At 35.6% G+C, this 27,338-nt stretch overlaps 1 protein-coding gene across 3 annotated transcripts in view; it reads left to right on the top strand.

Moving 5' to 3' along the window:
* Positions 1-27,338, top strand: part of LOC100114420 (regulation of nuclear pre-mRNA domain-containing protein 1B) — an 87,046-nt gene that overhangs the window by 30,249 nt on the left and 29,459 nt on the right. The gene's annotated exons all lie outside the window — the stretch shown is intronic.

Genomic DNA, 27,338 nt, shown 5'->3' with positions numbered 1-27,338 from the left:
CTAAAAAAATTTCCGATTTTTTCCCGCTTCTTTACAAATTATTGTTGTAGATAACAGACCAATTGCATTTGAATTAAGAGTATTGAAAACAGCTAAGAAAAGTTATCATACTTATAAACGTGAAGCACTTGCAATTATGTTTGCAGTGAAAACATTTCGAAATTACATCTACGGTAACAAATTTAAAATAATTACTGACCATAAACCATTTTTATTATTTAAATCAGCAGATAAAAATAACAGAGTTAAAAAATGGAGATTAAAATTATTAGAATACGATTAAAAAATAATTTACAGACCGGATAATATTAATACAGACGTGGTCGCATTGTCAAGAAATCCAAAAGCATATTGTCAAATAAATGAAATTATCAGGGCTCAAAAAACAAAAGAGTGAACACAAGATGCTAAGAAAATACCTACTTATGATATAAAAATTTAAAAGATACACGAAGAACGGATTAAATTAAAAGAAAAGAGAATAAACAACAGTAGAGAAGCAATAGCAGTACAACAAACAATGAAACTAAAACTAAAAAATCAAAACATTTGAGAACAATAATAAACTACGAAACAGATAAACCATTGTATATACAAAGAACACCTATACAATTCAGGTAAGATAATATCGCATACTTCATAAATAAACAAGGCAATCTTTTGATCAAAAAGTTGATTTGTTAATAAATCGCAGAAATTTTATGTTTGATAATCATTTCAATATAAATGAAATTTAAATCATTAATTTAAATTACTAAAAATTATTTTTGTTATGCATTGATACAGGTCAATCGGTAATCAAGATTAAAGGTTAAAGAAAGTATATTAACAACTTTGAACCTTTACAAAAAATTATAATACTTCTAAAATTGAATAGCTTAATATTTTTAACGATTTAAAAAATAATATCAACTGGCCAGGAGTAAAAGAAATCTTTATTCATGTTTTTCAATTTTGATATAAAAGTAGGTATCTGTATAAATTACATAAAATAATAATCTTAATATTTGGGTTCATCGCTGACATGTTTATATAGGTGTTCGAATGGAAATTAAAGGTATATCACTTGAGATGAATTTAGTATTAAATATTGTTTTACTATTGTAAAAGAAATATTGTAAGAGGTTAGTATAAACAACTTCTGTAATAACCTCTTTATACGCATAACCGTAAACCCAGAAGCAGGTGTGTGCTCCCTGCTCCGTTTCTTTGATTACCATCATTCTACAAAAATATTAGTTTAAGATTTTTCACATAAAATTCGATAAAAGAAAACTACAAATAACTATTTTTTATGTATAAATTTTAAACAGAGTCTACTGGATTATCTTAGAACGTTTACAATCTTATCAATAATAATCAGGTTTTTACAGGTTATTTATTCTAAGGAATAATCTATTACTGTACCTTGCATGCATGTATAAATTAGTTCAATTTAATATTTTTAATGAGTTTATATTCATAATAGATTATTTTTTGGAATATAATCTAAAAAAACCATCAAGTTTTAAGAAAATGTAGTAATTATAAAAATCTTTGACATAATATTAATTTGTGTGAATTTCTGTCCAAAACGTCATTTCCAGTTCAATTTATACAAATTCCTTCAATTCCAATTGAAATTTTTTTAACTATCCCATCAGTACTAACATCTAAGAATATTTCTACCGTTTTATTTTTTTTTCTTTAGTACACCAATATTGCAATATTTTAATGTAAAGATGAAATATCTCACTTTCCAGATTTTTTAGGGAATTTTTCTAGACTTCTTGGAATTTTGGTCTTCCTGAATTTTTAACGCTGATAATACAGGGTGTTTCATTTTAATCCGACCACGACAAAAAACCATGGAAAAACTAATTTTAACGAAAAATGACCTTAACAAAAGTTGAAGGGGGTAAAGGGGGCCATCGAATGACACAAACACCTATGACCTTGAACTCGATTTTCGAGGTCATTTGAAGGTCATTGTATTTTTTTAACGGGAACCCCTATTTTTGACCTCGGAATACGGCGCAGCGGAAAAAATTACGTCGGAAATGACATTTCAAGTTTGTGTTAGTGACCTTGAGAAGGTCAATTCAAGGTCAAATAAGAAGTATCAGCCTAAGATTGTTTTCCTTTCAATTTTTTCGTAGAATTATCATTTTGTTATTGTAATAAACATTAAGAGAATAATTGACTTAAAATGTGATTATGCTTTGCTGACTTTAAAGCCATTTTGTAAGGTCAAAAGTGCAAAAATGCAATATCAAATGTTATGTGAAGTCCATATTTATATCCTAACTTTAGCGTTACCCAGGAACAACGACGTGGACGTAATAGGATTGTGTTCCCTTTGGGGTGCTTGATTAGAGTGAGTCCCCTTGCTTCTCACTTTTCGGGGTGCTTGATTAGAGTTAGTCTCCTTGCCTCTCACTTTTCGGGGTGCTTGATTAGAGTGAGTCCCCTTGCCTCTCACTTTTCGGGGTGCTTAATTAGAGTGAGTCCCCTTGCCTCTCACTTTTGCTCAAAATTCAACGCAGGTGCTCAAAGACACCACCATTTTGTTGGATACACAATTCAATTCGCTGCTGAAAATGTTCTACTGTTCTGAGTAATACAGCTCTTGGCATGTTTGCACAAGCGGTTTGAATTCTGTGGATCATATCTTCCCTTGTTGTAGTTTCATGTTCATAAACAACATCTTTCAAATACCCCCACAAATAGAAATCGGGTGATGTCATATCTGGAGATCTTGGTGGTCATCGAACACCCAAATCTCCACGTCCAGTGCGTCCAATCCACCTGTCACGGTAATTTTGATTAAGATATTGTCTAACTATTCGAGCATAGTGCGCAGGAGCTCCATCTAATTGAATCCACATTCTTGCTCTTGTGTATAAATCTACTTCTTCAAGAAGTACTGGAAGACGTTCTCTCAGGAACTGTAAAAAATTATGGCCATTTACATTTTCATCGTAAAAAGTATGGGCCTACAAGGTATCCGTTAACAATTCCACACCAAACATCAAGACTCCAACGATTTTGGTTATCTATCTGCCTGTACCAATGCGGATTAACATTCGACCAATAATGACAGTTGTGTCGGTTAAGCTCTCCATTGCTTTTGAATTTTGCTTCATCAGAAAACATTACGTATTGAAAAAAGTGACGATCATTAGCAATCATTTGTCGTGCTCATTGGCAAAACTGTAGCCTTAACCTCATATCAGCAGGTGTGAGATCCTGAGTCAAAGTAATATGATATGGATGATAACGTTGACTTCTCAGTATTCTCCAAGCAGTAGCCATAGGTATACCACTTTGCCTTTGAATTTCACGGGTACTAACGTGGGGATTCAAATGAACCATTGCTAAAACGACCATTACACGAAGATCATCTTCGTTGTAATTACGACGTTCTCTAACCCGTGCTAGTTGCCCTTGTTGAGCTCTACGGTAAATCTCACGAATGGTTGTATGACTTGGATGTCTTCTATCGGGATATCAAATTCGATACAAGGCTGCAGCTTGTCGATAATTACGTCTAGATTCACCAAGAATCAATAAAATATCAACCCTTTCAGCGGCTGGATAATCAGCCATTGTTAAAAATTTATAACAAGTTCAATAAAAAATTTTGTTTTTACCAAACTGAACAAATTAGATAGCTTTCGATGAGTAATAAATTTTAATAGAAAAAATAAAGGTCAATGAATGAAAAAGAGAAAATGTTAAACAAATGATATTTGATTAGTTTGGCTAATCAATAACTATTCAATAACTAGTAAACTATTGAATACTAAGTGTAAGTAACATTGAGTAGAGGATAAATTCATATGAAAAGAGATCTCTTATTAGAAAAATTGTCTATTTCAACAATGAGTCGCGGGAAAATTCAACATGAAAAATCATCTTTACAAAATAAATTATTTATTTCAACAATAAATTCAGGCAAAATTCGATGAGGAAAATTAGTAGCCAATTGTGTCCACGTCGTTCCTGAGTAACGCTAAAGATAGGATAAAAATTCGCTTACGAAAACATCCCAAGAACTGAATAGAATCCAAAAAAATGGTGGTGTCTTTGGGCACCGACATTCAAATCTGTACATAATAAAAGTGAGAGGCAAGGAGACTCACTCTAATCAAGCACCCCAAAGGGAACACAATCCTATTACGTCCACGTCGTTGTTCCTGGGCAACACTAAAGTTAGGATATAAATATGGACTTCACATAACATTTGATATTGCATTTTTGCACTTTTGACCTTACAAAATGGCTTTAAAGTCAGCAAAGCATAATCACATTTTAAGTCAATTATTCTCTTAATGTTTATTACAATAACAAAATGATAATTCTACGAAAAAATTGAAAGGAAAACAATCTTAGGCCGAAACTTTTTATTTGACCTTGAATTGACCTTCTCAAGGTCAATAAGGCAAACTTGAAATGTCATTTCCGACGTAATTTTTTCCGCTGCTCCGTATTCCGAGGTAAAAAATAGGTGTTCCCGTTAAAAAAATACAATGACGTTCAAATGACCTTGAAAATCGAGTTCAAGGTCAAAGGTGTTGGTGTCATTAAATGGCCCCTTTTGCTCCCTTCAACTTTTATTAAGGTCATTTTTCGTTAAAATCAGTTTTTCCATGGTTTTTTGTCGTGGTCGGATTAAAATGAAACACCCTGTATAATTATGATTATAAACCAGGTTTTTCGGTGATGACTTATGACTACTTATGACTATAAACAAAGTTTGTTGATGTTGAACTTGGTGTAATTTTAAAAATTTGTCTGGATATTAACATAAAATTTGTTACTTTTTAAAGTGTTTAAACAATTTTTGTTAATTATTTTCAGACAACTTTTTTAAATAATATTTTGTTATAAAACCCCACACTCATCTAGTAACTATATGTGTTGAAAGCATATCTATTAGTATAAAAGTCCCCTTCGAAGCCCAAATCTTAAGTAAGTCTGCGGTAGCTGAAAAATGGAAATTATACCTTAATATTTAATAGTTTAATTCATTTTTTAAACAATTTGGGAAAAATATAAACAAAAAATTGAATTTTTCATTTTTTGACTATTTAAGGTGTATCCGTCCCCTTAAGTATACTGGGTTAACGTCAAAATCATTTTTATACCTAGACTTCGTTTACTGAAGATGAAAATTACTTTCTAGTATATTTATTATATACTTAGTGCTTTGTATCATAAACAATGTCTCGCCATTTAGGAGTAGTCCAGGCGATAGAGCAATCGAAATGGATGTTGTTTGATAACGCAAAAATTTTTATGCAGAAAGTTGTCGAATATTGTGTACAACAATAGTCTATGTTTGCCTACTCCAAAAAGTGCTTGCTAAATGCTTAAAAACAACAAATGTACCAAAATATCGAAAAATGACCCATTTTTCGATACATTTGTGTCTAAAACTTTGAAACAAAGCCTCAAATAAAAAAAATTTACTCTTTCTTTTTTGTTTATTTGACGATTTCCTATAAGGTTATGAGAATCGCGAATCGAAAAACTTTAATTTTCCATGGATAATATGCAAAAATTAGTAAAAAATCATACGTCAACTTTGAGAAATTTTTTCGGTAAGTAAAAATTGATCAATATTTTTCAAATTTTCAGAAAAGATAGTTAAACATATGACAATACGCACAAAAATTTTTGTAACGATCGACCGCGTAGTTTTTCACTGCCATAATTATTAATTAACAAATTATAAAAAAGTTGATCGCGCGTACCTTGTTTAAACAACAGTGAAAAAGGAGCACGCAATTTTTAACAGTTACTTAGTGTCATAACAAACAATGAGCAATTATAAAAAATATCCATTTTACGTTTTAATAACTTTTTACAATTTTTTAAAATTTTGTCAAATTTTTTCCATTATAAATAATTTGTCGTTTACAGCATCGGTTCGATTTAATTTAAAAATTGTTTCCCATCTGAATACTGCTTTGCAAGCACTTTCATTTTAGCCCAAAACGACGAAATTTGACCGTGTAGATCCGGAGATAGAGGCCCACAAAGTTAATAATAATTTATGGCTTACTTAAACGTTAAATCGAACTTTAAAAAATACTCTCTTATAGCTGGTTGCAAATACTTTCTATATTCGTCTTGTGCATTTTCGACAGATGAAAGCCTAATAAAAGAAAAATCGATGAAAATACCGTAATCAGAGGAGTTCGTCGGCCGAGCGGCGTGGGAGCAGGAGTGGGGATGGCGGAGAGCAGCTGTGCTGTCGCGCGGCCCGGGTGTTTCAAAATGCGAATGCGCGGTAAAACATGAGTTATCTCGGCACCGGTAGCACTTATCGAGACGATTTTTTTTTTAATTCGATGTAGCGAAATGAGAGGAATCAGAATATGCCATCAAAAAACAATATTACAAAGAAATTTTGCACGAATTTCAAGATCAAAAAAGTATGCTATTTTCATTTGCATCAAAAAAATAGTTGTATGATTGAAAAATTATTTTGTTGCTTAATGTTCATCAAATCATGCAACTAATTAAACGTTTCAATAATAAATATTGATAAAAAGTATATTTTCTTTCTTAAATGGTCTTTGTTTATCATAACTAACCGTCCTTTTTTATAATAAATTGTATAAATATGGTAGCGCTTTTTTCCATAAAATGACATTATTACAGTACAATAAACATTTTGCAATAATAATACTTCATCCCAGGTATACATACTGCGTAGGAACAAGTAAAAGCATTGGGTTACTTTGATCCAGGTAGATCGCAGTCCCCTCCTTGGTATTCATAACTTAGGCCACGCCTACATATAGGTGCTTGGGACTCTAATATCGAACACGCTCATTGGTTACATTGGACCCGACTAGCCAATTAGGGATGCTGTCTATTTGAAAACTGCACTCAAGCATGCGCAAAACCCAGAAATCAAAGTTTTACGACTTTTTTGAACCGTACGTTGAAAAAATAAACATGGAAAATTGTCTGCATGTCATCGATGTTGGATTCTTGATGCTTAGAGTTGTTTGGCACCAGAAAGACAACTTCAATGATATTTTAGATCGCTACGTAAACTATGTAAAAAAATACTATGCTCCACACAGTATTGTCGTATTTGATGGATATCCGGATGATAAAACCTTCAGTACGAAAAATGCAGAGCGCCAACGGCGGCAAACACGACAACAATGTCGAGAAATTATTTTTGATGCATCAATGACAGCGACAGTTTCTCAAGAAAAATTCTTATCAAATTATAAGAATAAAGCAAGATTTATAACATTCTTGAGATTAAAATTGGAAAATTCTGAATTTTTAAAACAAGCTCCGGAAGATGCTGATTACTTAATTGTCCAAACTGCACGGGAAGTCAGCGAACATGAAAAACCGGCTATCATTGTTGCTGAGGACATTGATGTTTTAGTAATTTTTATCCAATCAGCATCTATCAATAACAATGTATATTTTTTAAAACCTGCAAAGGACAAAATTGTCGAAAAAGTATTCTCTCGCAACTCTTTTGTAAATAAAAATTTAACTAATGTAATAGCATTTCTGCACGCCTTTTCCGGATCGGATACAACATCAGCTATGTATAAGCAAGGCAAAGGAAAAATAGTCAAGATTCTTGAAAAATATTCTGATTTGAGAGAAATGGTTGAAGTTTTCAATTCAAGAGTTGCTACGAAAGAGAATATTGCTAATATCGGACAAAAAATTATGCAAGCGATTTATAGTGGCAAGCAAATAACTGAAACAACTTTAAGTGATCTAAGGTACAGCACTTTTAAAAAATACTCGAAACAAAAAACCTTTAATTTAGCAACATTACCACCAACAGAATCAGCAACCAATCTTCATTCGTACAGGGTTTATTATCAAGTACAAATGTGGCTTGGAAATGCATTAAATCCATTAGACTGGGGCTGGAAAATTCACGACAATACACTCGTGCCTGTATATGTTGAAAGCCCTCTAGTGCCAGATGATATTTTAAAAAATATTAGTTGTAAATGTACTGGAGAGTGTAAAAAGTCATGTGGATGCGTAAAGCATGGTCTACGATGTTCCGATTTTTGTAAAAACTGTCGTGGACAAACGTGTAAAAATTATCAAACATTCAAAGTATCAGTTGATGACAACATTGGTGAAATCAATGAACTCGACCCTATTGATGAAGTTTTAGACAATGTTAAAAGTTATGAACTGCAAATGGATTGTGTAAGCGATAATGAAATTGATGTCGATGATGATGAAGATGACTATGGTACGGATGACAATTGCACAAATCCTTCAAATCCAAAAAAAGCGAGACTAGATTTGTAACCACAAAAGATGTATTATTATGTGTATAATTTTTATCTATTGTAATAAAATAAATTTATATTAATTGTTCGATATGTTTACCTTGTTTATTTAATGTTATAACACATATTCCCTTATTAGTAAATTTAATTAGTTATTCTACATAAATAGGTTATTAGAGTATTAAAAAGCGTAAAAAATTTTTTTTTGAAATTTTTATTAATGAAACGTTTAAATAGTTGTATGATTTGATGAACATTAAGCAACAAAATAATTTTTCAATCATACAACTATTTTTTTGATGTAAATGAAAATAGCATACTTTTTGATCTTGAAATTCGTGCAAAATTTCTTTGTAATATTGTTTTTTGATGGCATATTCTGATTCCTCTCATTTCGCTACATCGAATTAAAAAAAAATCGTCTCGATAAGTGCTACCGGTGCCGAGATAACTCATGTTTTACCGCGCATTCGCATTTTGAAACACCCGGGCCGCGCGACAGCACAGCTGCTCTCCGCCATCCCCACTCCTGCTCCCACGCCGCTCGGCCGACGAACTCCTCTGATTACGGTATTTTCATCGATTTTTCTTTTATTAGGCTTTCATCTGTCGAAAATGCACAAGACGAATATAGAAAGTATTTGCAACCAGCTATAAGAGAGTATTTTTTAAATTTCGATTTAACGTTTAAGTAAGCCATAAATTATTATTAACTTTGTGGGCCTCTATCTCCGGATCTACACGGTCAAATTTCGTCGTTTTGGGCTAAAATGAAAGTGCTTGCAAAGCAGTATTCAGATGGGAAACAATTTTTAAATTACATCGAACCGATGCTGTAAACGACAAATTATTTATAATGGAAAAAATTTGACAAAATTTTAAAAAATTGTAAAAAGTTATTAAAACGTAAAATGGATATTTTTTATAATTGCTCATTGTTTGTTATGACACTAAGTAACTGTTAAAAATTGCGTGCTCCTTTTTCACTGTTGTTTAAACAAGGTACGCGCGATCAACTTTTTTATAATTTGTTAATTAATAATTATGGCAGTGAAAAACTACGCGGTCGATCGTTACAAAAATTTTTGTGCGTAATTGTCATATGTTTAACTATCTTTTCTGAAAATTTGAAAAATATTGATCAATTTTTACTTACCGAAAAAATTTCTCAAAGTTGACGTATGATTTTTTACTAATTTTTGCATATTATCCATGGAAAATTAAAGTTTTTCGATTCGCGATTCTCATAACCTTATAGGAAATCGTCAAATAAACAAAAAAGATAGAGTAAATTTTTTTGATTTTAGGCTCTGTTTCAAAGTTTTAGACACAAATGTATCGAAAAATGGGTCATCTTTCGATATTTCGGTACATTTGTTGTTCTTAAGCATTTAGCAAGCACTTTTTGGAGTAGGCAAACATAGATTATTGTTGTACACAATATTCGGCAACGATCTGCATAAAAATTTTTGCGTTATCAAACAACATCCATTACAGCCTACTTTTACTGCTCTACCGCCTGGACTAGAGGTGATTTTGATACCTGGACATCGACTACTGGAAGTGAAATTTTTTTTGGTATATTAGTTGTATCTTTAGAGCATTGTATGGTAGACCATGTTTCGCCATTTAGGATGTGATTTTGCAATATTTTTATTTAAAAATAAAATTTTGCACTTTTCGGATTTTCCAGGAAATTTTTCTGGACTTGTAATTTTGGTCTTCCTGGAATTTTAACACAGATCATATACTTATGACTATGCTGTAGTTAAACATTTTTGTTGGTACGTTTGTTGTATACTTATAGTGCATTGTATCATAGACCCTGTTTCGCTATTCGATATAATAATAAGTGTCGAATGGTTATGTATCAGTAAAAAATATGTAACCTAAAATGTTTAACCTAAATTGGGGGCCAATTTTCAGTTTTTATCGTGTAAAATACACAAAAAGAATTGATTATTGTTTAACAACCTAAAAAACTGGACAAGCAAAAATTTCACCAGTGATTTTTGTTTTAGGTATAAAATATACCATTATTTATAGTCTCTCGAATTTGATAGAGACTTGTGGATCAAAACAATTAATGTAAAAATAATAATAAACGCTCTTTAAATTTGAGATGAAAAGGTATACTATGTATACCGTCAAACTATTGATGTTTATTGAAAAGAAAAGAGTGCGATTAGAAATATATTGATTATGGAAAATTGAAGAGTATTAGAAGAGTGTTAGAGCACCAACGTGTTAACATACGATATTGTTTAACGGTCGACACTGTGAGGCGAGTCCTCACAGCGCTTCGGCAATACGAAAACTGAACAACACAAATCAGCGAAAGCGGCAGACGACCGCTCGCGAAACAGGCGGAGAGAGACAGAGTAGGAGCGAGCTAGCGCGCGTTGCCATGGCAACCTCATTGGTGCCGTACGGGCTAGCGAAAACCGTCGAATTTGAAATTAAGATGACAAGCTTCTCGAACCTTTTCGCTCTCTCTCCGCATGTCAAACTAATTTTCGAACAACCATTTTTATAAAGAAAAGGAAATATATTAAAAATAAAATATATGTACACTTTTATTTAATCAATAGCTAACACTAAACCATTAAATTAAAATAATAAATATTATTGTTAGTATAATAACGTATGCAATTTACCCTGCCGGCTGCCATGCTACCACGCGCCTCATTAAACATGGCTTATACTACGACTGTTACGAGTGAAGAGTGCAACGAAAAGTGACGGACCCCAGGCTTGAACCGAGATCCTCTGGCTTGCAAGGCAGACGTTCTGTCGTCGTGCCACCATCATTGCACTCTTCTTCTCGCTCTCTTATAGTAATTAGACATCCGTGACGTGTATCCACACGTGACACTACATTAATATACTTTTTCATTTAATATTTTTTAACTTAGAAATTTAAAATTATCTTATTATTATATTCACCTTAAATTAAAGACTGCAATGTTATTCACCTTAATTTTTATATTAGTTTACAATTAAATTTATATTATTAACTAATGAATAGATAGAACTGACATAGTAATTTTGATAAACGTTCCATAATATGGCAACAGATCCCGCGTTAAGTATATTAGAAAACCGAGTTGAAACAATCACAATATCATATGTATGCTGTATGATTATAACAACCAATCAAAGCAGTTCAATTAACATAATATCAACATCTCTATTATATCGCCTTTTTTAAGTTAATTCGTCTCATCGTCAGGTCTCGATGTAAAGAACATCTAAAAAATTATGACCGTCACCATGACGAACATTTCGAAATTTTCCATTCATCGTCTATAGTGATGTAGTTTTGTCTTGACGTCAAATTTAGTCCTTTTTCACTGATGTTTTGTCTGTCGTAAAATCTGATCCCTTCAATATTATGTTTTATACATCACATCATATCAAAATAAATATATTGTTGAATACCCTACTCATCTCCCTCTACGCACGAGCAGCTCTCCTCTGGTGGTTCGGCCATTACAGAGGATAGGGAGGTCTTTTCTCCACTCAATAGATATTACCTGGTGGATCAATGACTGCTATCACTCTTCGAATGTGCTTCTCTCCCGCTTTACTGACCTCGGGTCTCGAATCCTTCGCGTTCGCGTAATAACCCTTCGCGGACCGTTTCATTGGCGCCCGAACAGGGACCTGAGTTTGTTATAGTACGGGAGATTGACTAAGGGAGATCATTAAAACATTTTTACTTTTCACTTTGGAGACTTGGAGATTTCACCACAATCAATGATCCCCCTTCTTCAGTTATCGCTCGCCGAGCAACATATACACAAGCGTCTCGATAATCTCTGCGAGGCGATCTGGGAGTTAACCAAGCGCAGCACGCGGAACTACGAAGCCCTCCAAAATGTGGACAGGAACGTCAAAACGTGTCATAAGAATGTGTTAAATCTCGATCGTGATCTGCGTGTCCTGGAAAAGGGTTTCGAAGAGCTCCTCGAAGAAGAGACTGAGACACTCAAGCTAATCGAGAAACTATCGCCGCGAACGGACATAAAATTCCGAATCCTGAGCTCACGAATCGACTCGCTCGACCGGGAAATCTCGAAAATAACCGACGGGATGAGTAAGCTAACGATTCACGAACCGACGTGCAGCTTAATGTAAAGCGCGGTAACATCTCCCCCATTCTATGTGGCAATCTCAAGCATCAAAAAATTTCTTTTTTAGAATAACCCTTAGATAAAAAAAAAATTGCTGTAGCCGCGGGTAAAACCCACAACAGGCGCTCTTTAGCGATCCTAGAAGAAATCCAAAAGTTACAAAATGAACATAATCCAGACAATGCGGAGAAAGAGCTAGGCGTTGATGGAAGAGAGCGTTCGTGCGGTTGTTATAGAGGGCGCGGATTCGGGCTTCCGGATACGCGCAAGACCTCAAGGACGAGAGAGACTTTCTCCTCGTCCAGAATAGTCTCAACCTTTGCAGAGAGCAGACGTATTTACCAGCCATGCGACGCTGTGCCTCCCAGTACAGGTGCGCAACACTTGACGACTCGTACGCGCCAAGATTTGTCGTTAATCGCGGGATTTAGCGTAATCGCCGACGTTTGGGAGAACGTGGTGAAAGAAGGAAGAAGTAATCACACAAGTTAGTAAGTTATATTGCGCGTATATTTGGCCCAGCCCTTCCCTACAACGTGGTGGCCGTAGCCGCCCACGCACAGTAGCCACGCAGGGCTCGCCGTCACACCTCAACTCTCATATTCACGCGTGCGCCTCGAAGCTCTCGCCTCTGACGTCGCGCAGTCTGACCCGTCTGCTCTCTCTCTCTCTCTCTCTCTCTCTCTCTCTCTCTCTCTCTCTCACACACACCCGTATTTCGGCTCGGCGCAACCCGCTCGAGTAGCTACGCGGCTGGCGCGCTCTCTCTCTCCCTCTCTCTCTCCCGTACGTATAATTGCGAGCACCGCGCGCTTACCGCGTCGTCGTCGGCCGAACCAACGTGGTCCCCTCTCTCTACTCTCGGGCATGCACACACGTAGCTGCGCGCTCACCAACAGCTCGCGCCAGCGGTCCCGGCACAGCGATGCCTGAACCGACGCCGGCGTAGCGATCTGCTTTTCCCCCTCTCTACTTCTCTCTTCCTCTCTCTCGCTCTTCTCGGAACTCGCGCGCACAGGCTTTGCCTCACGTTGGCAGCAAGCCCGACCTGCTGCTACCGAGCAGCGAGGATTTCTCGGACGCCCCGATGTCTCTCTCTCTCTCTCTCTCTCTCTCTCTCTCTCTCTCTCTCTCACTCTCACTCACACACTCTCCCGCACTCACACACTCTCCCGCGTTTCTTCTGCGCTGCGCTTCTCTCTCCCTTTCTCGCTCTCGCGCACGCTGGCCCGATGCCTCGCGTGGATGACGTCGAGGTGTGCGCCCGCACCGCACACCGCTCTCTCGTCTCGCGCACACCCGCGGCTTTCTCTCTCTCTCTCTCTCTCTCTCTCTCTCTCTCTCTTCTCTCGGCGGCCTAATGGCTCGCACCAAGAGTATCCCGAGAAACCCAAAGGTTCTTACCTGGTGTAGGAGAGACGAACACTAGTCTCCCGTCCCCCAGCGGAAGCCTCGCTAGCCCAGGAGGTGCTGGCTTCCCTTACTCTTTATCTCTCTCTCTCTCTCTCTCTCTCTCTCTCTCTCTCTATCTCTCTCTCTCTCTCTATATCTCTCTCTCTCTCTCTCTCTCTCTCTCTCTCTCTCTCTCTCTCTCTCTCTCTCTCTCTCTCTCTCTCTCTCTGCAGACTGGCTCTCGTTCCGGCTTCCTTCCTCTGGCTGAACGGCTGGACGGTCATCTCCGGGGAGGGATCTCTTCCTCGGGGCGGTGGTCCAGGTCGTGGCGCTGCTGCTCTCTCACTCTCACTCTTTTCACGATTCACTTTCGCGCGCTCTCGTCACGTCGAAGTGTCATCGACAGGGCTCGGAAAGGAACTGCCGAGCCGCTCTGCCGCGCGCGCGCTCGGCGTCTCGCCGTCGGCCGTCGGGCCCGGCTGATAACGTAGGCCGATTGGCCGCGCGAGGCGTGAGACGTGCTGATGGGCTGCTCGTCTCGCGCCAGCTCGAACCGGCGAGCTCCCCCCTTGGGTACGTCGGCCAGCGAATTCCACGAATTCCCGGGACGTAGCTCGCGTCCGAGAAAACGCGGGCCTCGCTGGAACCGATCGCCTTTTCTTCCTCGCACCGAGTGAGGTTGCCGCGCAAACAATAACGCGCGATTTGCTCGGCTGCGACGTACAACGTCGCAGCCACAAAGCAACACCGAGTTCCAAAGAGAGAGAGAGAGAGAGAGAAAGAGAAGTAGAGAACAGTCAAGGAGAATTTGTGAGGATTCTAGTTCGAGCTGAAAGTAAGTCGTCCCACACTCGGATCACTCGTCCTTTGATCGCAACACCGACGCCATTTTGGGCGAATCCGATAACGAGTCTTAGAGTCACGAAAGCGCGGTTTATTGTTTCGCGTCCGTTGATTTCAGAGAGTATTTCGTTATCGTGTATTGGAATCCATAATCGGTTATTATCGTGTCGCCAAATTTATTGTCGGTTAACCAAGGATACAAGTTTGAATTGTTTAGTGTTAAATACGTTTATTATTGCGTAACATCGCGCTTTGAGTCGGCGTTAATTCATTACGGGGAAATCTTGTAGTCAGACCACATCTGATCCATACTGGGGGTTGAAGAATATATCGTATTGCTATTGTTCAGCATAAACCGTTGTGAATTAAGCTGTATTTTTAAACCTCTGCCACGCCAGGCTCTCCCGTCCTAAAACCTACAGCTTGTCCCCCATTGTGGATGTAAGAGTCCGCGGTAAGAACATCGAAGTAGAAAATAGTGTAATCTGATTGATTGCGTCACCCAGAAGTCGGTTTTAAAAACGGAACATTACAACATTTTAAACGAATTCATTTTAGATGAATTGCGCGATTTGTCACGCGATTAATTGCACGACTAATCGCGCTATTTTTTTTAGTAGGGGCTCAAATATTAAGCTGCTGTACTTTGAAATCAAAGTTTTTTAGTATAGCTGATGCTGATGATAATTAGAATAGTTTCAAACACTCAATCGTAATGCATATGTTTGACTTCATTTATGAGTTTTCATTTTTTAAACCATTTATTAGAAACCGAACTTTGTCAAAGACATTATTGTTTAATCCAACTTTCTTTTTCAGTTTTCATTTTGAAACAATCATATTTGGCTTTTGCCTTTCGAGCTTAATGATACATCAATTATAAACCAACTTTTATTTTTCCTCTGTTAACTCACAATTTTTTTCAACTATTTTTCCTTATTCAAGCTTATTTTCTGCACCAATAGTCAGTTTATACGAGTTTAGATAATTGTATACAGTCGCAATTAATAAATTTACACTGTTTTTGTTTTGTAATAAGTTTGAGTTTACTTCAACCTTATGTGACACTATTGGTTGTCCAATTTCGCCCTCCGGTTCTAATGTTTACCATTTTCTCCCTATGTTTCGAAGATCAAAACTTTATTTTCTTTATCGAACTTATTAATTATTTTGTATCTATCCCCAAATACAATTTTCTATCAGCTCAGATTTGGATTGTATAACTTTTACGCTCCAGCTAAAGTTCAAAATTTGAATTACTGTTATAAGTGTGATGTCATGTCAGCAATGCCGTTATTTTCAGGAATATATCAGGGTTGGTGGACTTTAATTTTATTTCAAACTTATTAATACATCCGACATATAGCTATACCAAAAATAACAGATTATTCGAGCTTCTGACAAGACCTATTTTAATCAAATCGAGCAATGTCTATCATATACTGCCTAAATGGAGCACATGTTTTTGACACATGTTCTCGAGCTACATTTTATACAGATATTATGTCTCTTTAATCTAGGATTTAAACTCTATTCTCTTTGAATTTGTCACTGAACAAACATTGTTAAATATATATATATATATATATATATATATATATATATATATATATATATATATAATACAAACTATAAATGATCAATTCAATAAAATTATTGAAAATAAAACCTTTCAATATTTTCATGATTATTTGTACGTACTAAATTTTCTAACTTGACCAAAGTAATTTTACCAATTTACAATCTGTGCTTAAAAAAAATAAACTTATTCAAACTATTTATTCCAAGTCTCAATGAATTATCAAAGTTTGAATAGCTAGAACATAACTCATTGTAATATCTAATTTAGCATCCGAAGTAACTTGCATAAATTTAGCAGACTTATTGTTTTTATCAACAATATAAAATTTCATTTATTTTCAAGCTTAAAGATTTCCTCTTTAGTTTCAAGCTTATTTTGTCGATTGTTCACTTGCTTGTTATATATTGGATCTATAATCGAGCTATTAACTTCGAGCATATTTTTCTTATTAGAGTTTATACCTCTGTCAAATACGTGCATCACACTGAGATAAACTATACTACACTTTTATTTGTTTTAAACTGTTTTTTTTTCCATTCCAACTGTTTATTTTACACTTTTATCCAGTGTAGTTAATTATACATTCCAGAGTTTAAAGTTCTTTCAAATATAAGATCTAAAATATCAATAATCGTACTACCTAAACGGATACTTAATCCCTTATTAAAAGAATTTTCTTACAGACGATAATTTACCAGATAATGACTTGACAGATTATGTTGTTCAGACGTAATTGAACAATCATCAGTAGCGTAACTCGAACCGTTATTTACTCCCTCTGAATTTATAATCACGGAAATATACAAATTTTCATATTAAAGATCAAGCTTTTCAGTATCATCTTTGATTTGAAAATCAATTCCGAGTTGCTAAGTGCACTACACCACTTCTTAATTTTCCAACGAGCCAACTTGAAATCGGGTTTGGAATTTAGAACAGAAACACTATAAGTTTTAGGGCCTTACAATTTTATTGTCGTTATTGGTCTCGGTCTAGACTTTTATCAAACTTAGACCTCTCAATCTTATTACAGCCTGATGCGCTAAAAATTTTACTCTTCGCATTCCGATTACAATGACCACGCCGACCATAACGAACACGAGAAATCGAGCCTTTTTTGATTTTCATATTCCTGAACAAACTTTTCGAGCTGAGCATTTCGGGTGAAGACAACCATAACGAACATGCATTCCACATCTTTGCATCCAACGCACGTCTTCCTTCCTTCGTGCATTTATGCTTATGGTGTCCTTCACTGTCGTAGTTGTAAATCATCCTTCCCAGATGAAATTACTTGGTTTGTTTAAGCTCAAACAATGTGACCTCTCTGTCCAGCTAAATATTGTAATATTTATGAATTTGTCGTAACCGATTTCTAACGGCTAATTAAGAATCTGTGTTTCTCCAACTATACGTGGATTTGTGACAGTAATTTCAAGGAATGTTATTATTTTTTAAATAACATGGTTACTAGCAAGAAACGCTCGCTTTGCTCGCGATTTACAAATTAATTGTAATGATATTTAATTATTTGATGTGTCATTATTAAATATTAGATGTACACTCGATGATAAATTCTAACCAATCAAAAGATAGATTACAAAAACTTTCCACGATATTTAATGACCGTAGAGTATAAATAAATATATTCAATACAGTCAACATTCTATAAAAGTAGTTATGACTACTAGTACACTCTAAAGCCTAAAAAACAAAAACAGGCGCTGGAAAGAATAAATGCTTCAATTACTTCTTTGAAGAAGTATAAATCATAACTTTTATACTTTTGACAAGTAAAACAAGAATTAAAGGTACAGTTTATTCTTCTGTAAAGAATAAAACGTACAGTTTAATCTTTTGTAAAGAATACAATTACGGCCCACCATTTTAAAAGAATTTATAGAATAATTTATTCTTTTCTAAAGATTAAATCTCACAGTTTGATATTTTAAAAAGAATAAAATTTTCCTCCGTCATTTCAAAAGAATAAATTTCGAGTATTATTTTTTACCAAAAGATTGAATCGAGCGATTTTATCTTTGTGAAAGGATAAAATGTATTTCTATAATTAAAAGAATAGATCGTTGTTGTTATTATTAACGAAAAGAACAATTATACATAAACATTTATTCTTAAATGATATTATTTATTAATAATTTAAATGTCCTAATGCATCAAATTAAATCAAATAAATGCAGGACTGAATCTGCAGATTACATCTTGTTATACGCATGAATACTAGGGTTTCCGTTATTTCCCAATCACAAAATTTTTGAAATGTTTGATTGGATTTCGTTTTTGGGTCTTTAGAAACTAGGTTTCCCGCAGGTCTTAGTGCAATCAGTTGCAAATCCACGTGTCGCAAGATTAGACATTTTATTTTTCCCGTGTTATTTAAATGGAGAGGATCATTTTCTTGGTGTTTCTGGAATTACGAAATACTCATAAAGACAATCCATGTAACTACTGTTGAACGCCGTTCTATAGTAATATATTTACATGTAGGAATAGTTTTTTAGCCCATTTGTAAAGTTGTTTAATTGTTTTCAATCTATTTATGTTCTAAAAATCGAATTTTTTCACTATTTTTGAGTAATTTTAAAAATGGACTAATTACGTAAATTTTCAGCAATTCAAGGTCATCCAAATTTCATTTCTTATTTTTGTTGTTTTATAAAATGTTTAATTTCGTGTTTGAATCATTCAAATTCCCGGACTTTAACCCCAGATACACAAATTTTAAATTCGTTGATTTTTCAAAATTTAATAAATTTGTTTAGGCGAGCCTGGCGTGGCAGAGGTTTAGAAATTAAGCTTTATACACAATGGTTCATACTGAACAAAACAATAATCGTATATTCTACAACCCCCAGGATGGATCAGACTTGGTCTGATTACAAGTTTCCCCGCAATAAATCAACACAGACTCGAGACGTGATGTTACTCGATATTAAACGGACTCAATAAGTAAACAATTCGGACTGATATCCTTGGTCAAACGACAATGTGTTCTCTCGCTCCCTCCCCCTCTCGCTCGCTCCGCCGAGCTACTGCGGCGATGCGCATGCATCACTCCGCCTCGTGCTGTGTTCCGCGCTTGTCCCGATCTCGCTTATTTGGTTCGCGGCACGACTTCTGGTACGAACAGGAGCAGGTGCGTGTCGGCTGCGTCGGTACAGCGGTGTCCGACAACACCTGGCGATCCGCGGCGTCGCTACCGTGAGGGCATAGTCACCCGAGCCTGCAGGAGAGCCACCATGCGGCTGGTAGGTGAGGTTAGCTTCCTCGGCGCTACGACAAACAGTGTTGTTGTTCCTCTGTTGCATGAATAAATGCAGCAGGGAACAACATTGATTGGCGAGAATCGTGTGGTGCTCGTGTACGCGTGTAGCCGAGATGGATACACGTCGCAGCTGATATAAGTTACTTTCACCCAAGAAATTTCGGCAATAAAAAATCAGGAGTACCTTCTGCAGCTTTAAAACTATTTACCAATAAAATAAATAATTAATATTCACACTTATCCAAAAATGTACTAGTTGAGAAACTTGTAGATTTCAGCAATAAATGTGAAAAATTAAAAACCACTTTAGAAGACGAGTATTTACCAAGTGAGAACTTCGACTTGACAAAGAAATTGAAGATGAATTAGATTTGATACCTAATAAAAAATGTGATCTTACTTATGAAGACAAACAATGTATCAAAACCAAAGATGATGTAGATACGAGAACGTCTTGCATAAAAAAACAATGTAATGATTGCATCGTTTGTTGTTATAAAGTATTATATAAATATAATTTGTATCAATGCGCTTACCAATATCTGACAATAGCTTAGAAATATTTGTTAACTCTTTCAATTACTCAAGTTTCATGTGAAAGGACATTTTCAATTTTAAAATATATACTTAATAGGTTATGAAGTACATTACCGCAAGAACATTTAGATACTTTTATGCTTATGTCGGTCAAAAAAGAGATGTCATATTCATTAAAAACTGATGAAATTATTAACAGATAACTTCATTTTATTCCTTATTTACAAGATTTTGTAAAAGTATGTTGGCGGCTAGTATGTGTTGGAAAAAGGTGGGTATCGGAGCTTCGTAATTGGTATATCTACGTCTACACTATATTAAAATTTTATATTTGTTGAATTTTGTAAAAACCCTCCAAAATTCGTAAAAAGAAAAAAATTACATCTATTTTACGGTAGAAATGTTCTTTGAACTTAAATCATTCAAGTTACCGAAAAAAATATCAAATGTATCAAATTTCAATTAGTTCTTAGCAGTGAAAGAACTTAAAAAATGTCCGTCCATCCGGATTTTTTTTGCATTTATTTCACAAAACTTAATGTATTTTATAAATACAAAACTATTGATTTGTATAGACAGTTACATATGATAAAAATATACATTCCTTCTAAAAAACCTTTTCAAGATTTGGTCCGGGTAGATTAGAAGCTGTTAAAACGTTTAAAAAAAATAGACGCAATGAATTAATATTTTTTCATATTTTTTACATACATATGGGTGGTTCTATGTGAAATCGAAGATGAAACTTTTAATTTTTGCCCTAATTGTACATACATGTTCTATATGTTGTACCTGACTCACAAAAAAAAAATTTCAGCGCGATTCCTTCATTTGGCTTCGGGTTCTAGCTGGTCAAAGTTGAGATTTCAAACAATTTTTGCAATTCTTGCCTATTTTCAATGATTTGTAACTTATAAGGGATGCATTTTTAACTAAAACTATCCAGATACTTTTGTTGCGAAATTTTCTGAATTTTTCAATAAAAATACTTTTAAAGCCCTATATGTATGTTAAGGCTACCTTATTTGCATTTCAAACCTTAAAATATGAAAATCTGAATGTTTGATCCGGACTCTGACAACCCAATACAGTAAAAAGATACCTTTTTATAGTAAAAAAGTAGCTGTAAAGTTTTAGAATGAGCCTGACCTTCTACTAGAAGTTATTTGTTTGTAAATATGAAATGACGATTTATGTATTCATGTATATCACAAAATGTTATCTGCAGATTCGATCTACATAAAAGGGATGCTGCAAATAATTACTCGTGCAGATATAATCGTTTATTAAAAGTTTTGTGTTCGTGGCATATAATGACGAATTCTGTAAGTATACATTCGTATCACAAGATAAAATCTGCAGTTTTGGTCGAGATCAAAGGAATGCTGCAAATAATTATTTGTGCAGATATGCTCCTTTTTTTTAAAGCTATGTATTTGTGAATATGAAATGACGGACATGCATCTCAGAAGATGAAATCTACGGTTTTGGTCGAGAACAAAAAGGAGGCTGCAAACTATTATTTGTGCAGATATGCTCTTTTTTAGAGCTATGTGTTTGTGAATACGAAATGATGAATGCTGTATGCATTTATGCATAACGCAAGATGTTATCTGCAGATTTGGTCCAGATGAAAGGCATACTGCAAACAATTTTATCGTGCTGATATTATTTTTTGTTTTTTTAAACTATGTGTTTGTGAATATGAAATGACAAAAATCGTTATGTAATTATTTTCTTTATATTAAGAGCACTAATACGATTTATCAGTAGAGAAAGAGAAATTAATATTAAACAATATAATTTTTTTTAAATAAACCGTAACTTATAATCAAATAGATGTTTTAAACAAACATTACCATAAATTATATACTTTCATTGATGTATTATATATGTTTACTATAATATTCAAATATATTTTATACAAATTTAGTGCACATCCCAAGCTGGTGTGAATTTTCAATATTTCAACGTTTTTATCAATTGTCTATAGTCATTTCTATTGATTAATCTTAAATGAGATCTCTACTATTAGGTATACTGTTCTTTCAGGTTTACTTCTAAAATACTCTAAGTTTGTTATAATTGAAAATTATTTTTTAAATAGTAAAACTGTATTCAAAAATAGATGCATTGAAGCATTCTGGATTCATTTCACAATCAATAAAGTATCATTCTAGTATTGACAACCAAATTTTATCTATTTATAAAATTATGAAAATCAATTTTTTGCATGTGTATCGAACGTTATTTCTTGATACAGGGGCGAAAAATGTGCTTGAACGCACGCGGAGTGTGCGTAATAGTGCATTTTACGCACGCTATATCGTAATATATTTTAAATAATGTCTTATTTAATAATTGATATAAGTAATAAATAATAATAATAATAATAATCTTTATTGTTTCACTTGTCGTGTTTACAGTCTTAGTGCTTTCGCTTTCTTTATTTACATGGTACTTTACTCCTACTCTATCCTATCCTAATGTGTCATGTATGTCTCTGTAGGTTATGTTCCTGTTTGAATGTGTGTGTGTGTTCTCATGCTGCTTCTGCTTTCGTGTCTGCGTATGTATATGTATGTATGCGTGTGTGCAAGTCTGTCTGAGTATGTGTGTGTAAGTGTTTTTCCTCTACCCTGCTTATATGCGTGTGTGTATTGATTACATTAATCAATCTTTCTTCTCTCTTCTTTTTTCTCTCCACCCTCGTCTGCTACTCTTCGTCCTCCTCCTCTGATTCTCCTGACCTCCAGATCTTGTATCGTCCCTCATCTCTTCTTTCTATCCCTTTTCCTTTCTTAACTATTCTACCCTTCTTCTCGTCCCACTTGAACATTTCTCCTTCAATTTCGGCTACCCACTCTTTTTTATGCGTTACTTCGTCCTTCTCATCTTCATCCTCTTCTCTTCTCCTTTTCTCTCTCATGATTAATGCTCTGGCCCTTCTCTGATCAACTGATAGCCACATTACTATTCGATTGCGCTTTGTGATCTTTCCTTTGCTCTTTTCTCTCTTTGCATCAGATTTTCTTTTATATTTCTTCAGTCTTCTCCTTTTCTTTTCTTAGCCATATTATTCTAGATAGCTTCGTCAGATTTTGTCTTTTCCCATTTAGAATATTTTTCTAGTTGTCCAGCCTGTTACCTGATTTTTTACATCTGGAGAATACGTGCTCGTAAGTTTCTTCCTCTTCTTTACATAACCTGCATATTCTTTCCTCCTCTTTCAGCCAGTATTTGTATCCTCTTGCTTCATTTCCCATTCTAAATCTTGCCGTTATCGCTAGCCCCTTTTTCCCTGTGTTACCTACTCTCCTCAGATATTCTGGTGTCTCTCCCTGTGTCTTTATTAATTCTTTTATATCTCTCGCTTATCTGGACTCGTTCATTTTACTTTCCCAGCTCTGCCATTGTATGCCCTTCTCTGTCCCTTCCAGCTCCAACCAAACCTGCTCTCCTGCTCTCATTTTTCTGTGGTATTCAAATAGTGCACATCCTATTTTATTTAGCTCCTCTTCTCTTTACCCTCGCTTTTTTCTTTATCCGCTGTTTTTGTCCTCTTCTTTTTCTAGTAGTCTCCAGCATTCTCTCCAAAGCGAACCTTCTTTTGCCTTACTCAGTTTCGCCTCGTATTTTATTGCTCTTCTCCTTGTCCTTGTTTCTAGCTTGTATCTCTTAGTCTCTAGGTGTAGTACATGCTCCGGCGTCGTTCTGTCCAATTTCATTATCCATTTCAAATATCTTCTGTGTATCTTCTCCAGTTCATCTTTCCCCTTCCATCCCCACACCTCAGCCCCGTATTCTATTACACTTTTCACCATTGTATCAAATAACCTCATTCTTAGTTCCCAGTTGTCTCTGAATAATTCTTCCCCTAGTCTCCACATCAAACTCATTACCGTGCTTGCCTTTTCCTTTAATTTCTTAATTTGTGCCTCTTCCTTCGCGTTTTTTTTAACATATAACCTAAGTAATCAAAGTTTTTCACTACCTCTATCTCCTTCTCTTCCCATAAAAAACTTTCCTCCTTTTTTCTCCTTCCCCCATTTTTGAATACCATTATCTTCGACTTTTCTGTGTTTAGTTCTAGACCTTTCCTCTCTATTATCCTTTTGAATTTCTTTAGCATCTGCTTTAGCCCTGTCGTGTTGTTTGCCACCATCACTAGGTCATCCGCATATGAGATCGATCAGAATTTCTTTTTTCCTAATACTATCCCCCCTTTCTGTACTTTGCTTAGTTCCTTCTCTGTATCCTCCATTGCTAAGTTAAATAGCGTCGGGCTTAATGTGCACCCTTGTCTCACTCGTTTATGTATCTCGAAACCTCCTATCTTTTCCTCTCCTGTTCTGATTTCGCTCTTGGTCCCTTTGTACAATTCCTTTACCCTCTTCCTTATTTTGCCACCTATTCCTAGCTTTCTCGTCATTTCCCAGACCTCTTTCCTATTTACTTTGTCGAAGGCTGCTCTCATATCTGCGAAAAACGCGTATACCTTACCTCCGTTCTTATCTAACTCCTTTTCTATTGCCTTGCTCAGAATAAAAATAGCATCTCCCGGTGCTTTTCCCTTTTTCATCTTGCCGATTGCCTTCCTCACCTCGTCTTCGGATATTCTTTCTTCGTTCCCCTCTCCATCTCCTTCTTCATCTTCTCCCTGTGAACTTACTCCCAACTCGTCCTCTATCTCTTCTCATAGTTGCCCTTTGAAGTGAGTTAGCCACTCTTCTTTCTGTATTTTGTTGCTGCATCTTATCCTCTTTTTTCTTCTCCTGCTTTTTACCACCTCCCAGAATTTTCTCCCGGTTTTATCATCTCCTGCCTCTTTTATTCTTTTCTCCATTTCTTCCCCCTTTTTTCTTTCTACTAGTACTCCCCACTCTCTTTTTGCTTTGATATACTCTTACCTTCCCTTTCTCAACTTAATCGCTTTGCCCAACTTCTTTACCTCTGCTTTCTTGAGTCTGCATTCTTCATCCCACCAGGTGTTTTGCTTTCTTTTCTTACCGCCTACTTTTCTCTTTCTGACTGCTTTTTCCAGTTTTCTTTTCAATTCCAATCATTCTGTTTCCTTCTTGCCTTTGCCTAATTCTTCTCTGAATTGACCTATGGCTTTTTCATTCCATATTGCTCTTTCTACGATTCTATCTTTCTCTTCTTCTGTTTTCTGTAACTCTATCTCTATTGCGTTGTGATCCGATTCTAGCCTATAAACGATGTTAATTTTACCTATCCCTCTTTTTCCTTCCTCATTTGTGATCACATAATCTATCACTGACCATTCTGCTCCCCCTATGTATGTATATTCTCCCGTTTCAACTCCTTCGGTATTACCATTTAATATACTGAGTCCCATCTCTTTTCAACGCCTTTTCAACGCCTTTTCTCTTCCCAGCTTCTACATTCCGCCCCTATTCTTCGGATCTTCCCGTTCAGTGACCACGTTTTCCTCAACGTAACCTGTACTTCGAGTTTTTTCTTTATCCAGACCGACTATCTCTTCTTCCATTTTCTCTTTTTCTTTTGGTGATCTTTTCACATTCCCTCCTTTTGCAAATGCATTTCTTTCTTCTGTCTCTTCTCCAGTTCATTCCTTCTTATTTTTCTCGACGTGTTCTTCTGAACTTCTCTTTTTTCTTTTGAGCCCTATGTCTTCTTTACCTTTTAAGCTGTCCTCTAATGTTCTCTGCTTCAGCGCATTCCCTATTCTTCCTCCCCCTTTTCCCTCCTCTCGTTGAACCTGCACTTTTTGAATTTCCCGCCTCTTCTATCGATACTAGAATAGTATCGATATCACCATACCGAGATCACCATACTCGGTTGTGGCGTTCTAAATCCCTGTCCCTCTATTCCTGTTCCGTATTCCGTTCCGCCGATTATTTCCTCTACCTCGGTGTTCGACAGGTTCATCATTCCTTTCCCGCTCTCTCTCTCTCACTTTCGTTCCTAACATCTCTACTTTGACTACTTCTTTCTCACTACTCTGATCCGTTTTTTCACAGATTTTGTATACCCTTCTCAGATGGACCTTTTCTCTTCCTCCTCCTACCTACTCCCTCTCTCCTACCCCTCTAATACCCACTCTACAGCATCCCAAATACACACACCACTCTATACACTTCCTCTCACAATACGATCCAATATGGCACTCAAGTAATAAATAAAATAATAATAAAATGAATTTATCTTTATATTTTTCATACTTATATTGATTCTTAGTGGAACAAAAATTCTGCACATAACACTTTCTATCTGAAGATTTCAGACTAAAACAGAAGATAACTGAACAAAATAGATATGTTCAGCAGAAAAATGTCGGAATTAAGACATTTACAGGTTATTAACAGGTATTATTAGTTTTTTTTTAGTTTACTGCGGATGGTACCAGATTTCAACAGTTTTCAACAGTTACGTTAATTAGTTCTATTATCAAGTGGCGCGACAGCGCCACGAAGGCGACTTTGAGAAGCAGACGAAGCCGCGGTGCCTACGCTACTATTTACTTCTATTTTACGGTTTGCATTTTTTATTACAAAGAAATAAATGCAGTTTTTTCTTGTCTCTAATATATTTTGACTTTGAATACTCCATTTGATAAACTCCCTTTGACACAATACACGAGTGTGTCATTCATAAAATGCTCAAATCAAATCAAAAAATGTTGGGACTGTTAAGTTAGCCGCAACAAGTGTTAGGACCGTGAAGTTGGTCGCACAGCTATACATAGATGGATATTGCTTTCTCATATTCTGCATGCTCGCTTACATGTAGTTTTTAGTGTCTAGGTGTAGAAGTAATTCGAAGACGGTGTCTAGGTGGCCGATGACGAGGTTTAGGTGGTGCGCTTCGTGGTATTTGGTGTCTAGGTACATACATCATACGAGGACGGCGTCTTGGTATACAGGGTGGCCGATGACGAGGTCTAGGTAGCTCGCACTTGGTTTTGGTGTCTAGGTGTAGAAATCATTCGAGGGTAGTGTATCAGATCGGTCAGTGATTTCATCTTAGTGATAAAAATGTTACAATTAAACCATGGTCAAACGGTGCTAAAGATACTTATATCTTATTTTTAGGAGAAATATGAAATACCTAAAAAAATTTACTAAAAAGGACTAAAATCTAAAAAATTAACTTTTAAAAAAGTAAAAGGTTAGGCGAGTTTGATACCTATATTCCGCAACGAAATAACAGATAAAAAAGAACTGAGATCAATCAACCAAAGTCAAGTTTATTATATCGTCGCTCCCTACGAAGAGTAGCACTGTTCTAATTTTCCG

The sequence above is a fragment of the Nasonia vitripennis genome (assembly GCF_009193385.2).
Source record: "Nasonia vitripennis strain AsymCx chromosome 3 unlocalized genomic scaffold, Nvit_psr_1.1 chr3_random0007, whole genome shotgun sequence".
In the NCBI taxonomy this organism is placed as follows: domain Eukaryota; kingdom Metazoa; phylum Arthropoda; class Insecta; order Hymenoptera; family Pteromalidae; genus Nasonia; species Nasonia vitripennis.
This window is presented reverse-complemented; position numbering and strand designations above follow the sequence as displayed.